The sequence below is a fragment of the Oncorhynchus mykiss genome, chromosome 30 (genome assembly GCF_013265735.2).
Source record: "Oncorhynchus mykiss isolate Arlee chromosome 30, USDA_OmykA_1.1, whole genome shotgun sequence".
In the NCBI taxonomy this organism is placed as follows: domain Eukaryota; kingdom Metazoa; phylum Chordata; class Actinopteri; order Salmoniformes; family Salmonidae; genus Oncorhynchus; species Oncorhynchus mykiss.
Window position 1 is genome coordinate 13,187,256 of NC_050570.1, and position 14,577 is coordinate 13,201,832.

The window sequence follows — 14,577 nt, forward strand, 5'->3', positions numbered from 1 at the left end:
TGTCAATTATGATAATGTGTTTGAATGGTCATGATTTCAATTGATGAGTTAATTCAAATAGATTGCCAATACAGGTAATTACTGGGCTAGTTTCATCTCATATTCCATAAGATATATATTTCCATATTGGCAACTCAATGAAAGTTTAACATACTGTTTCAAATATGTGCCATTTTGAAAACACACATATATCAGAAAAGGAAAATTGCTGAAAAAAACGTAGGTGTTATGGATTTGCATCCTCTGCCTTAAATATTTAGCTATCCTTCTGATTATGCATGCTGTTTTAAATTTTTTTTTTACATAGATTAGTTATTTGAGACGACCATGATAAGCAGTTGTCTAGCTGCACTCCCAGTAGTTTGGTTTCTGCCACTTCTTCAATTTGTACTCCTCCCATACTTAATTGTATCCCATGCTGTTTTGGCCTTTTCCTAGTTGAACAGACCAACATAACTTTGGTTTTCTTGGTGTTTAAAGCAAGTTTGTTTTGGCAAACCCATTTCCTGATATTCTCCAAATCTCCCTGTAAAGCCTGCTGTACCTGTAGAACAGATTGTCTTGCTGCATAAATTGTAGTATCATCTGCAAATATAGTAGCTTGAGTTTCAACCAAGGCATAGGGAAGGTCGTTGGTGTATATTAAGTAAGAAGTGGCCCAAGGCAGCTGCCCTGCGGTATTCCACAGTTTAACACATTAGGGGAAGAAAATGAACCATTGATATAGGTGGACTGTTTCCTGTCAGTTAGATATGACTGTACCCAATTCAATGCTACCTCCTTAAAACCATAATGCATTAATTTTGTCAAAATAATTTAATGATCCACTAAATCAAATGCTGCACTGAAATCTAAAAATAGTACAAACCTACAAACCTGCCATTATCCATAGCATTGAGCCACTGGTCAGTCATGTCAACCAATGCAGTGGTAGTGGAATGGTTTTTGCGATAAGCCTGCTGATTGGCTGTAATCAGATCATTCTTTTCCATATACTCCCACATTTGTCTACTCACAATACCCTCCAATATCTTACTGAGTGTAGGGAGTAGACTAATTGGTCGACTATTGGCAGGAGTAATGGGTTCTTGGCAGTCTTTCGGAATAGGACACAGTTTCGCATGCTTCCATACATTTGCAAACAACCCCTTTTCCAGTGACCAATTAAATATGTATCTCAGTCTAACTGCAATCTGGGGAGCAGCACAGCGAAGCAAACAAATTGTCCATAAGACCATAACCTGTAGATTTACCATCAGGTAATGACTTCAATAGGTTTAACACCTCCTCCACTGACACCGTTTGAAGACGAAAAGAGCAGATCTTATTGCTCATAATATGATCATCAATCCATTGGACAATAGCTTGTTTGGAAGAATGTATTGTTGCTTAGTAATTTAATTTTCTGTGTAAAAACATCTGCAAAATGATTGGCAATATCAACTGGTTTTGTTATTATTCTCCCGTCCACCTCCACACTAGATGGGCATGATGAGATAGATGTACCAAGTAAGCCCTTAACTGTGTTCCATACCTTTTTACAATCATTTTTACAATCAATAAAAGCATTGTTGTAAAATAACTTTTTTTTCCTTCGATTCAATTTAACTGCATAATTACGTAATGTTCTATAATTCTGTTCATCAATTTCTAATTTTGACTTGGCTGCTAAGACTTTTGCCATATTTCTTTGAGAAAAAGCTTCACACAGTTCATCATCAATCCATGGAGATGGACGGGCACCAACTGTTCTCTTTCTTATAGGGGCATGATGGTCCATTACCTCAGTGAGCAAATCAATAAAACATCCTGTAGTGTGATTTAAATCATCCTCTAGATAAATCAGCTCCCAGGGTACAGCAGCTAAATCATTTAGAAATAACTCATGATTAAATGTTTTAAAATTGATTTTGACCACAATCCTAGGGGGTTTCTTTGGAACCTTGGTGTTCATGGTTATGGTCAGAATATTATGGTCTGTCCAGCCCACTGGCATTGATCTGGCTTTTAAGCATTGCAATGGTATATTACAGAAAATCAGATCAATGCATGTGTCTGAACGATGACCCAACTTAATTGAAGATCTAGTAGTATCATTAACCATTTGTTTCAAACCACAGTTCACAGCATATCTCATCAATTTAGTTCTATTCGAATTATTGTGATCCTTCCAATTTATATTAAAATCCCCCAAGATAAATACATCTCTGTTGGTATCTGTGGCCTGGTCAAACCCAGTACATAAGTCATCCAGATAGGACACCTTAGAGCTAGGAGGTCTATACACACATCCTACCAATATGGGTGCCTGGTGAGGTAAGATGTACTTGAGCCCATAGTGCCTCTATTTGACCTACATTAAGGTCATCCCTCCTCTTAAAAGGTATATGATTCTGAATATACAGTGCTACACCCCCACCATTCCTATTCCTGTCCCTTCTCAGTAGACTATATCCTTGAATGTTCATTTGCCCATCATTTACAGATGCATCTAAATGCGTTTCGGTCAAAGCCAAAATATGAATATTATTTATGTTGACCAAGTTAAAAACCTAATGTATTTTGTTAGGAAGGCTACATACATTAACCTGAGCTATATGCAGCCCTTTCCTTATCAAGCGGAGATCAATATAGCATGTATTTCTTATAGTTGAAGTTGTCATGATACACTACAACACACAAACTCAGTTTTAAACATTACATTAAAATAACCAGGGAGTTGTTACTCTAGAGTCCTGATACAGTTGATATAAAGTTTATCCATCACCATGGAGACTCGTTGATTCAGGCAACGCTTTTCCTTCATGATGGGATATAGTTTTTTTCTCCTTTCATTGATCTCGGTGGGGAAATTATAATTCATTCCAAAATTCATTCCAAAACATGCAATTAGGAGTGACAATCTTTACCAAGGATCACCTTCAGTGCTCGGTTGTCTCCACCAAGTCTGTCTCCAAACAATTTGATTTGCAGGTTTTAAGTATTACACTTTTAAAAAGCTCTTTGTTGACTGTTGCTGGGTGTTATCGTCCACCATCAGCACATGCCTGTACCCTAACTGCCTTAAGCGCTCTCCTGGCCCCTTACACTAAGTCTGAATTTGTCCTGCTTGGTGACCTAAACTGGGACATGCTTAAACCAACTGACCAAGTCCTAAAGCAATGGGACTCCCTAAATCTTTGTCAGTTTATTTCTAATCCCACAAGGTTTGACTCCAAACACCCACAAAATGCTACTCCCCTTGATGTTATCCTCACAAATAATCCTGATAGGTATCAGTCTGGTGTTTTCTGTAATGACCTTAGTGATCACTGTTTTACAGCCTGTGTTCGTAATGGCTCAGTGAAATGACCTGTCCTGATTTGTCATAGACGCTTGCTAAAAAACGTTAATGAGCATGCCTTCCTTCATGAACTGTCCTCTGTAAATTGGTACAGAATCAGCTTGATTCCCTCTGTCAAAGACACTTGGACCTTCTTTTTTAATATTTTCAGTGATATTGTTATCAAACACGCCCCCATAAAGAAAATGGAATTAAAAAAAGGTTCAGCCCCGGTGTCACAAGCGTAGAGAGGAGTAGGCAGGAGGCAGGCGTCGGTTCAGAAATACTGAATTTATTAAAGCACCATAATAAAAGCGAGACGAAACCCAAAGTGCAAAATAATAAAGTACTCAGGAAAGAGTAGGAGAGATTCCGCTCAGGAAACCAAGCAACATTTACAATGACCGACAAAGACAAATGACAGAGGGAATAGATATACCGTGAAAAAGTGGGGATTGGAACCAGGTGTGTGTAATGATGACGAGACAAGTCCGGGGTTGATGAGCGAAGGGCGTTTTCCAGCAGCGGGTTTGGCAGCAGCTAGAAGGTCGGCAACGCCAAACACCTGAGCTGAACAAGAGGCTTGATGAAAGACAGTCAATATTTAAATCACTCAGAAAATATACCTCTCTGTTGATATCACATACATTATCAAGTATTTCACACGTTATCCAGATACTGACTGTTAGCACTTGGTGGTCTATAGCAGCTTCCCACAATAATGGACTTTAGGTGAGGCAGATTAAACTGTAGCCATATTTCTTCAACAGTATTTAACTTGAGATCCTCTCTAATCTTTACAGGAATGTGGTTTTGAATATAAACAGCAAAACCTCCACCACTGGCATTTCAGTCTTTTCTGTAAATGTTATAACCTTGTATTGCTACCACTGTATCATCAAAGGTATTGTCCAAGTGAGTTTGAGATAGTCATAATATGAATGTAATTTGTTACTAGCAAGTTATTAATTTGAAAAACCTTGTTTCTTAAGCTACAAATGTTAACGTGGGCCATTTTGAGCACTTTTCTAGGATGTTTGATTGTTTTCATTGCTTTACTGGGAAGCTTAGCAGAAGTAGACATGATCATGTTATTTATGTTAGTGCAGAATGAGCTGCACACAGTGGACTTCCTTCTAGAGCACACCGCCTCAGTGCTAACAGCATACATCCTATTCATAGGCACATGATTGCTGTATACAATAGCTGTAGGATCGGCAGATGCATTTAGGGCAGTTAGAGGGACATACATTAGGTTACTTACATTGTGTCTACCAATGCTCTTGGTATAATGTACATTTGCTAAAGCATTATAATGACTCAGCGACACAATGGTAGGGATTAACTGTGCTGGACTTGGGTCATTGATAAGTCATTGTCTCAACACAGCCTTATAATGCTGTGAAAGGATCCAGGAACCCAAATGATTTGGGTGGATCACATCCTCCTTATAAAATGTGTTTCATTTCCAAAAGGTATTGAAATTGTCAACAAAAGGTACACCATTGAGTTGCAATAATCACATAGCCAGTTGTGAAGAGAAAGAATCCTGCTAAAGCGTTAAATGTTATGATTTAGAGAGGGCACAGGGCCAGATATGATAGGTATTTTATTAGCGTCTAGCAGAGAGTCAATCAGCTCTTTGAAATCCAGTTTCAACTGTTCAGAGCTGCCCTTCATAATGTCATTAAAACCCGCATGGACTACGATAGAATCAATGTCCATGTCCAAACTATTTGTTGTTTGTATCCGCTCCAGGCCTCTCGTTGGGAGTGTAAGACTGCTTTGTGGAGGTCACTGTCTTCGGCTTACACAGCACGTGACATGTGACCTTCATTGATTGCCATGCTCCTCAAGCTATGCTCCTTCGACTCTGCTATCAGACGGGGGAGGAGAGGCAGGAGATGGCTCCCCTGGCGAATGAACTCCAGGCAACACCGGCCAGTCGGATAATGACAAACGACAAGACTGAGATGCATCCAAAATGCGTGAACGCTGTCCAGCCACCAGTGTAGAAAAGATTAACATTCCACTCTGCGTTTTCCCCAGTTTCTTACGTAGGCTGGCGACCTGTGTGATCAACGAAGCCACCTCAAGCCTATAATCCTCGCCAAGCAAACAATTGCCGCATTGGAACTCCGAGTGATCCAGTTTGTTCCGAAACAAAGCGTAGTAGATACAGCTCCTACAGAGCTGGAACCGTTCATTTTCTTTCAAGCAGACTTTAACCTGTCAGTTAAGATTCCGGGACATGAAATAGCCGTCCTAGCTGTTAAAAGCTAACCGTGTCACAGAATCTGAGGGAAATAAGATATTTGTGCATATGGAACATTTCTGGGATCTTTTATTTCAGCTCATGAAACATGGAACCAGAGCTTTACATGTTGCGTTTTTGTTCAGTGTAATAGAACACAGAGGCTTTTCGTTCGTTATAGCAAGCTGTCATAGTCAAAACAAATCGACTCAATGGTTTCTAAAATGGGAAGAGGTCTGTCCATGATAGGGCGTTGCTCTGCCTTCTTGACATCTCAGTCAACCAAACAGGTTCTACAGGCCCTAGTTTTGTCACGTGGACTACTGCCCAGCTGTCTGGTCATGTGTGGTAAAGAAGGACATAGGTCAATTGCAGTTGGTTCAGAACAAAGCAGCACATATCGCACTTATATGTGCACAGGGGGAAAGTGTCAGTAACATGCATGTCAGTCTCTCCTGGCTCAAAGTTGAGGAGAAATTGTCTGCATCACTTTTTTTTAATTTTTTTTTATTTTACCTTTATTTAACCAGGCAAGTCAGTTAAGAACAAATTCTTATTTACAATGACGGCCTAGGAACAGTGGGTTAACTGCCTGTTCAGGGGCAGAACGACAGATTTGTACCTTGTCAGCTCGGGGATTTGAACTTGCAACCTTCCGGTTACTAGCCCAATGCTCTAACCACTAGGCTACCCTGCCGCCCCAATCACTATTGGTCTTTGTGCGAGGCATTGATGTGTTGAAGGTACCTCTGTTCAATCAGTTAGCGCACAGTTTGAACACAACCAGACAACCAGACATGCAACCAGAGGTCTCTTCACAGTGTCCAGGTCCAGAACAAATTCTGATCGCAAATTTGCTGTGTGAGTGAGAAATGTCATGCGCTGGTTGCAGTGCATTTGTGCAATTAAAACGATCTATGACACACTTCAATGATATTATACATAATCCATAAACTATGGCCAAGAAATTGCTTATTAAAGCATTGCCTATTGTTCATTTTAGCTCTCATTTAGCACTGGAGCCGGAGCTGGAGTTGAATTAGGCCTACATAAGAATATCTGTAATAATATGGCAACTACTCCTTTCAACAACAGCAGCAATCATAAATTCAATGGGTACACCATGAGGGAGTAAGATCTTTAAGATACAAAGACTGGAATCATTTACCTATAGAAATCAGGGCATTAAAATCACACAGTCAATTTAAGAAAGCACTTTTTCAAATGTTAAGAACAAACTGTTTGTGTTTTTAGAAACATCACCATGTGAAGATATTTGTAAGTACTATATGTAAGTATGTATATATTATAGGTACTTCGATTTATTAGTCGTTTTAGTAGTTGCAGTAGTAGTTTTTATTAATTGTACAAAACTTTTCATGCTGTACGTTTTTAATTTGTATTGTTAATATTATTATTTCATTGTTGTTATTATTGTTATTAGGCAGTAGTTGCCATAATATGGGATTGTTTGTTTGTTTCGTTTGTCTCATTTGGACACTCTTGAAAACGAGATTGTGCATCTCAAGAGATGTCATCCTGCAAAATGTCAAAAATAGAAATCTGTCTGGATAATAGCCAACCAATGTGCATGATGTCCCTGCTGCATGCTTTCACTTGGTTAGTTAGTATAACCACAGAGACTGTCTGGTCCATGAGCCCAATGGCCTGCTGGTCATATTGACTAAGAGCATGACACGCAATGCACTGGCATCTTAGACATTACAGTAGGGTACCACTTATCTATTACAATTCAGGTGCCAAGCTCCTGGATTATGAGGGATTGAAGTGACAAAAATCATCAAATAAATCATATGAATATGGGATTAGATCTATTATAGCAACTGACTGTGATGTTGCTGACATGATTCAGTACAGTACCCTAATCACACCTTGCTCTCCTGGTGAATTAGCATGAACAGAAAACTGTCAAGGAATTCAAAGTTTGACCGAACCTAAAACACAGATCTGAAAGGGATCATGCAACCATCACAATGTGAATACCTTATGACCTCAAATGATCTTTTTCAAGAACCTTGATTAATTATATCGACTCGACCATAGCCTAATATGCAACATTATTGATTAAAATCAATAGCAAGGGCACTATGATATTCATGATCTATAGTCTACTGATCAAATAGGTTTCAATTTCAATTTCCACAAGAGAGTTGTTTTGACATTAGGAATGACATCAATACTAGTTTCAATCTCATTCAATTCCCTTTAAATGGTATCAATTTCATTATCCCTCACCCAGAGGAAATATTTGACATTGTTTTGCTCTCTTAAATCAAAACCATTTTTTCTCCATGCTCAGAACTGGTGTGAAAATAATAGTATGATATTTGCCATAAATGGTGTGAGTGCTATTAACCTTCCTTGTTTCTTTGGTTTCACACCCAAAACACACTCCTTTAACAATGAATGCTCAGTCATACGCCTTGTTTTATTATTTTCACTTTGCTGTCATCCAGTAATCCTCCATTTCAAGCTTAATCTAGATGGGCGAATGTCTTTAAAAGTATAAAAACACATGGGTGCATCGGATACGGGCCCATATGACTGAATGAGCATCAGGTGCACTTTGGATGCACCTGATGCTCGTTCACATGTGAGACCTGATGATTTGATGATTATGTTGATAGACTCCTCAGGGGTTCTACCCTCTGCCCTTGTAGCCTGTGGAAACTTGTAGGTGTACCTTACTAATGACCTCAATAATGCTGAATGTTTTTAACATTATCCAATCAGCATTCTGTGGTGCCCATTGGGGTGCATCTCACAATGTGCAATAACCTAACATACAGGACAGAAACAGAGGCTATATTACATGTGTGTTCCGTTCAGTTCATACACTGTATCATATTATGATATTCACACAGACATTATGGATAGATTCTTTGATAAGCAACAATATTTATTTATTTTTATGAAATGATATACTATATATATATATATATACTATATACTATATTCATAAATATTCCAGGTAAAAAAAAGGTTCTGAATCAGATTGAAGGCAGTTATTACTTCAGTCATATAGTAATCTTTAATTTACTAACGGATGATCTTGATGGATACTGTTTGACCACCTCACAGTTCTACAGTGTAACACCTGAGCTTACTCTTTAGTCTTTAAAAATGACAGAGGTCAACCTTGCTCTGCGGATCAGTGCTCTTAGCCTCAAATTTGATATTGATCCCAATATTGATCTTTATGGGATTTAGGAGTTATATTTTGCCCATGTCAGTTTCCATTTTCCTTCTGCCAAAAATACTTTGAAAGTGTCCATATACTGAGCCAAATTTCTGTTTCAAGTGGTTTGTGTTTTTGGAATTTGTATTCCACATGGCTAGTAAAAATGAAAAGGTGTCATTTCAAGATATTTAATACTTCATACTGTTTAGGTTTTTATCTAGCACTGCACTCATTACATTTATATCAGCCACTGCACTCATACGCAAGACACATACAGTTGGCACTGAGATTAAAATGTCTCCTCTTACTTCCATTATGTAAATTCCTATGGGCAGGCAGAGTCCCTCCTCATCACCCACTGTTGCCCCACATCACTGAAAGATTGGTGTCTTTCAAGCCGTTGAGGAATAGAAAGTGTCTAATGGCCTATCAACTGCAGTTCCTGGTCTGATCTTGTTTTTCATCAATGCTCATTAAGAAATGCTAGCGGCCTTGACCGAAGGCAAATGAAAGTTGTCTTGGGGATGTGGTTTGATGTGGGCGTTTCTTGGGTGTGTCATTGCCATTCAATCACAACAAACAAGTGCAGTAGGGTTACAGCCAGGTGAACGTAGCTTTGCTATGGAGAGAATGAAGTTCTCCCTCCTGACTGACTCGCCATCTCAAGATGGTCAGCTAATTCAGTTCTGTGTAGGCTAAAGGCTGTGCTGACCTTGTGTTTAGCCAAGCTGACAGCAGTTAGTTAGCATTACTTGGGGATAGCAGCTGGCTAGCCTATCTAGCTGTCTGATAGACTGTATATACAAAAGTATGTGGACACGCCTTCAAATTTGTAAATTCGGCTATTTTAGCCACACCCATTACTGACAGGTGTATACAATCGAGCACACAGCCATGCAGTCTCCATAGATAAACATTGGCAGTAGAATGGCCTTACAGAAGAGCTCACTTTCAACATAGCACCGTCATAGGATGCCACCTTTCCAACAAGTCAGTTAGTCAAATTTCTGCCCTGCTAGAGCTGCCCTGGTCAACTGTAAGTGCTGTTATTGTGAAGTGGAAACGTCTAGGAGCAACAAAGCCTCAGCCGTGAAGTAATAGGCCACACAAGCCCACAAGCTGAAGCGCTTAGCGCATAAAAATCATCTGTCCTCGGTTGCAAAACTCACTACTGATTTCCAAACTGTTCGTCGGGCGCTTAATGAAATGACAGAAGAATCTGGTTTTGGTGGATGCCAGGGGAATGCTACCTGCCCCAATGCATAGTGCCAACCATAAAGTTTGGTGGAGGAGGAATAATGGTCTGGGGCAGTTTTTCATGGTACGGATTAGGCCCCTTAGTTCCAGTGGAATCAAGTGAAATCTTAACGCTACAGCATACAATGACATGCTAGACAATTCTGTGCTTCCAACTTTGTGGGAACACTTTTGGGAAGCCCTTTCCTGTTTCAGCATGACAATGCCCCCGTGCACAAAGCAAGGTGTCCACATACTTTTGGTCATGTGGTGTATTTCTCTGACAAATCAGTTATGGCAAGATAGCATGAGCCAGTGTCTGAAATGTGCTTTTGTATAACACTTGTTCCACAATGCGTTGCTGCAAAAGTAGCTTGCAACTTAGTTTCAATGTTTCATCACATCATGGATATACAGTGTACACGTTACTGTGGAAACAATATAAACTAGGTCTTCAATCAATCAATCAAATGTATTTATAAAGCCCTTCTTACATCGGCTGATGTCACAAAGTGCTGTACAGAAACCCAGCCTAAAACACCAAACAGCAAGCATGGTGGCTAGGAAAAACTTCCTAGAAAGGCCAAAACCTAGGAAGAAACCTAGAGAGGAACCAGGCTATGAGGGGTGGCCAGTCCTCTTCTGGCTGTGCCAGGTGGAGATTATAACAGAACATGGCCAAGATGTTCAAATGTTCATAGATGACCAGCAAGGTAAAATAATAATAATCACATTGGTTGTCGAGGGTGCAACAGGTCAGCTCCTCAGGAGTAAATGTCAGTTGGATTTTAATAGCCGCTCATTCAGAGTATCTCTACCACTCCTGCTGTCTCTATAGAGTTGAAAACAGCAAGTCTGGGACAGGTAGCACGTCCGGTGAACAGGTCAGGGTTCCATAGCCACAGGCAGAACAGTTGAAACTGGAGCACTAGCACGACCAGGTGGACTGGGGACAGCAAGGAGTTATCAGGCCAGGTAGTCCTGAGGCATGGTCTTAGGGATCAGGTCCCCCGGGAGAGAGAAAGAAAGAGAGAAAGAGAGAGAGAATTAGAGAGAGCTTACTGAAATTCACACAGGACAAGACAGGAAAAATACTCCAGCTATAACAGACTGACCCTAGCCCCCCGACACATAAACTGTTACAGCATAAATACTGGAGGCTGAGACAGGTGTCGGGAGACACTGTGGCCCTGTCTGACGACACCCCCCGACAAGGCCAAACAGACAGGATATAACCCCACCCACTTTGCCAAAGCACAGCCCCCACACCACTAGAGGGATATCTTCAATCGCCAATTTATCATCCTGAGACAAGGCAGAGTATAGCCCATGAAGATCTCTCCCATGGCACAAACCCAAAAGGGGCGGGGGCAACCCAGACAGGAAGATCACCTCAGTGACTCAACCCACTCAAGTGACGCACCCCTCCTAGGGACGGCATGGAGGAGCACCAGTGAGCCAGTGACTCAGCACCTGTAATAGGGTTTGAGGCAGAGAATCCCAGTGGAGAGAGGGGAACCGGCCAGGCAGAGACAACAAGGGCGGTTCGTTGCTCCAGTGCATTTCCGTTCACCTTCACACTCCTGGGCCAGACTACACTCAATCATAGGACCTACTGAAGAGATGAGTCTTCAATAAAGACTTAAAAGTTGTGACCGAGTCTGCGTCTCTCACATGGGTAGGCAGACCATTCCATAAAATTGGAGCTCTATAGGAGAAATCCTTGCCTCCAGCTGTTTGCTTAGAAATTCTAGGGACAGTAAGGAGGCCTGCGTCTTGTGACCGTAGTGTACGTGTAGGTATGTACGGCAGGACCAAATTGGAAAGATAGGTAGGAGCAAGTTAATGTAATGCTTTGTAGGTTGGCAGTAAAACTTTTAAATCAGCCCTTGCCTTAACAGGAAGCCAGTGTAGAGAGGCTAGCACTGGAGGAATATGATCAAATGTTTTGGTTCTAGTCACGATTCTAGCAGCCGTGTTTAGCACTAACTGAAGTTTATTTAGTACTTTATCCAGGTAGCCGGAAAGTGGAGCATTGCAGTAGTCTAACCTAGAAGTGACAAAAAGAAACATTTTTGGACAGAAAGTTTCTGATTTTTGCAATGTTACGTAGATGGAAAAAAGCTGTCCTTGAAACAGTCTTGATATGTTCGTCAAAAGAGAGATCAGGGTCCAGAGTAACGCTGAGGTCCTTCACAGTTTTATTTGAGACGACTGTACAACCATCAAGATTCATTGTCAGATTCAACAGAAGATCTCTTTGTTTCTTGGGACTTAGAACTAGCATCTCTGTTTTGTTTAAAAGTAGACAATTTGCCACCATCCACTTAATTATGTCAGTCAGCTCAGCTGTCCTACAACACAATATTCTGTCACACCCTGATCTGTTTCACCTGTCTTTGTGCTTGTCTCCACCATTCTCCAGGTGTCGCCCATCTTCCCCATTGTCCCCTGTGTACTTATACCTGTGTTTTCTGTTTGTCTGTTGCCAGTTCGTCTTGTTTGTCAAGCTTACCAACGTTCGACCTGTCAGCTCCTGTCTTTGCCCTGCCTCTCTTTTTCTCATCCTCCTGGTTTTTGACCCTTGCCTGTCCTGACCCTATACCCGCCCGTCTGACCACTCTGCCTGACCCTGACCCTGAGCCTGCCTACCGTCCTGCACCTTTCCTCCATCTCTGGCTTACTGAACTCTGCCTGTCCCTGACCCTGAACCTGCCTGCCTTGACCTGTCGTTTGACTGCCCCTGGTGTTACAATAAACATTGTTACTTCACACAGTTTACACTTGGGTCTTACCTTTAAAACCTGATACAGTTGAAGTTGGGAAGTTTACATACACTTAGGTTGGAGTCATTAAAACGTGTTTTTCAACCACTCCACACATTTCTTGTTAACAAACTATAGTTTTGGCAAGTCGGTTAGGACATCTACTTTGTGCACGACAAGTATTTTTTCCTGTTTACAGACAGATTATTTCACTTATAATTCACTGTATCACAATTCCAGTGGGTCAGAAGTTTACATACAGTGGGGCAAAAAAGTATTTAGTCAGCCACCAATTGTGCAAGTTCTCCCACTTAAAAAGATGAGAGAGGCCTGTCATTTTAATCATAGGCACACTTCAACTATGACAGACAAAATGAGAAAAAAAATCCAGAAAATCACATTGTAAGATTTTTAATGAATTTATTTGCAATTTATGGTGGAAAATAAGTATTTGGTCACCTACAAACAAGCAAGATTTCTGGCTCTCACAGACCTGTAACTTCTTCTTTAAGAGGCTCCTCTGTTCTCCACTCGTTACCTGTATTAATGGCACCTGTTTGAACTTGTTATCGGTATAAAAGACACCTGTCCACAACCTCAAACAGTCACACTCCAAACTCCACTATGGCCAAGACCAAAGAGCTGTCAAAGGACACCAGAAACAAAATTGTAGACCTGCACCAGGCTGGGAAGACTGAATCTGCAATAGGTAAGCAGCTTGGTTTGAAGAAATCAACTGTGGGAGCAATTATTAGGAAATGGAGACATACAAGACCACTGATAATCTCCCTCGATCTGGGGCTCCACGCAAGATCTCACCCCGTGGGGTCAAAATGATCACAAGAACGGTGAGCAAAAATCCCAGAACCACACAGGGGGAACTAGTTTGCAACTGCACATGGGGACAAAGATTGTACTTTTTGGAGAAATGTCCTCTGGTCTGATGAAACAAAAACAGAACTGTTTGGCTTGCACGCTGAAGAACACCATCCCAACCGTGAAGCACAGGGGTGGCAGCATCATGTTGTGGGTGTGCTTTGCTGCAGGAGGGACTGGTGCACTTCACAAAATAGATGGTCACATGAGGAAGGGAAAATGATGTGGATATATTGAAGCAACATCTCAAGACATCAGTCAGGAAGTTAAAGCTTGGTCGCAAATGGGTCTTCCAAATGGACAATGACCCCAAGCATACTTCCAAAGTTGTGGCAAAATGGCTTAAAGACAACAAAGTCAAGGTAATGGAGTGGCCATCACAAAACACTGACCTCAATCCTATAGAAAATTTGTGGGCAAAACTGAAAAAGCGTGTGCGAGCAAGGAGGCCTACAAACTTGATTCAGTTACACCAGCTATGTCAGATGGAATGGGCCAAAAAAGGTTTTGGAAGGCTACCCGAAATGTTTGACCCAAGGCAATGCTACCAAATACTAATTGAGTGTATGTAAACTTCTGACCCACTTTGAATGTGATGAATGAAATAAAAGCTGAAATAAATAATTCTCGAATATTATTATGACATTTCACATTCTTAAAATAAAGTGGTGATCCTTACTGACCTAAGACAAGTGTTACAGTTTTCTTCCTGGGAAGGAGAGGAGGACCAAAATGCAGTGAGGTTATGGTTGAACATCTTTAATAAAGATGATAACGTGAACAATATACAAAATGTGGAAAAACCAAAACAGTCCTAACTGGTGCAAAACACAGAGACAGGAAACAATCACCCACAAAATGCTCAAAGAATATGGCTGCCTAAATATGGTTCCCAATCAGAGACAACAATAAACACCTGCCT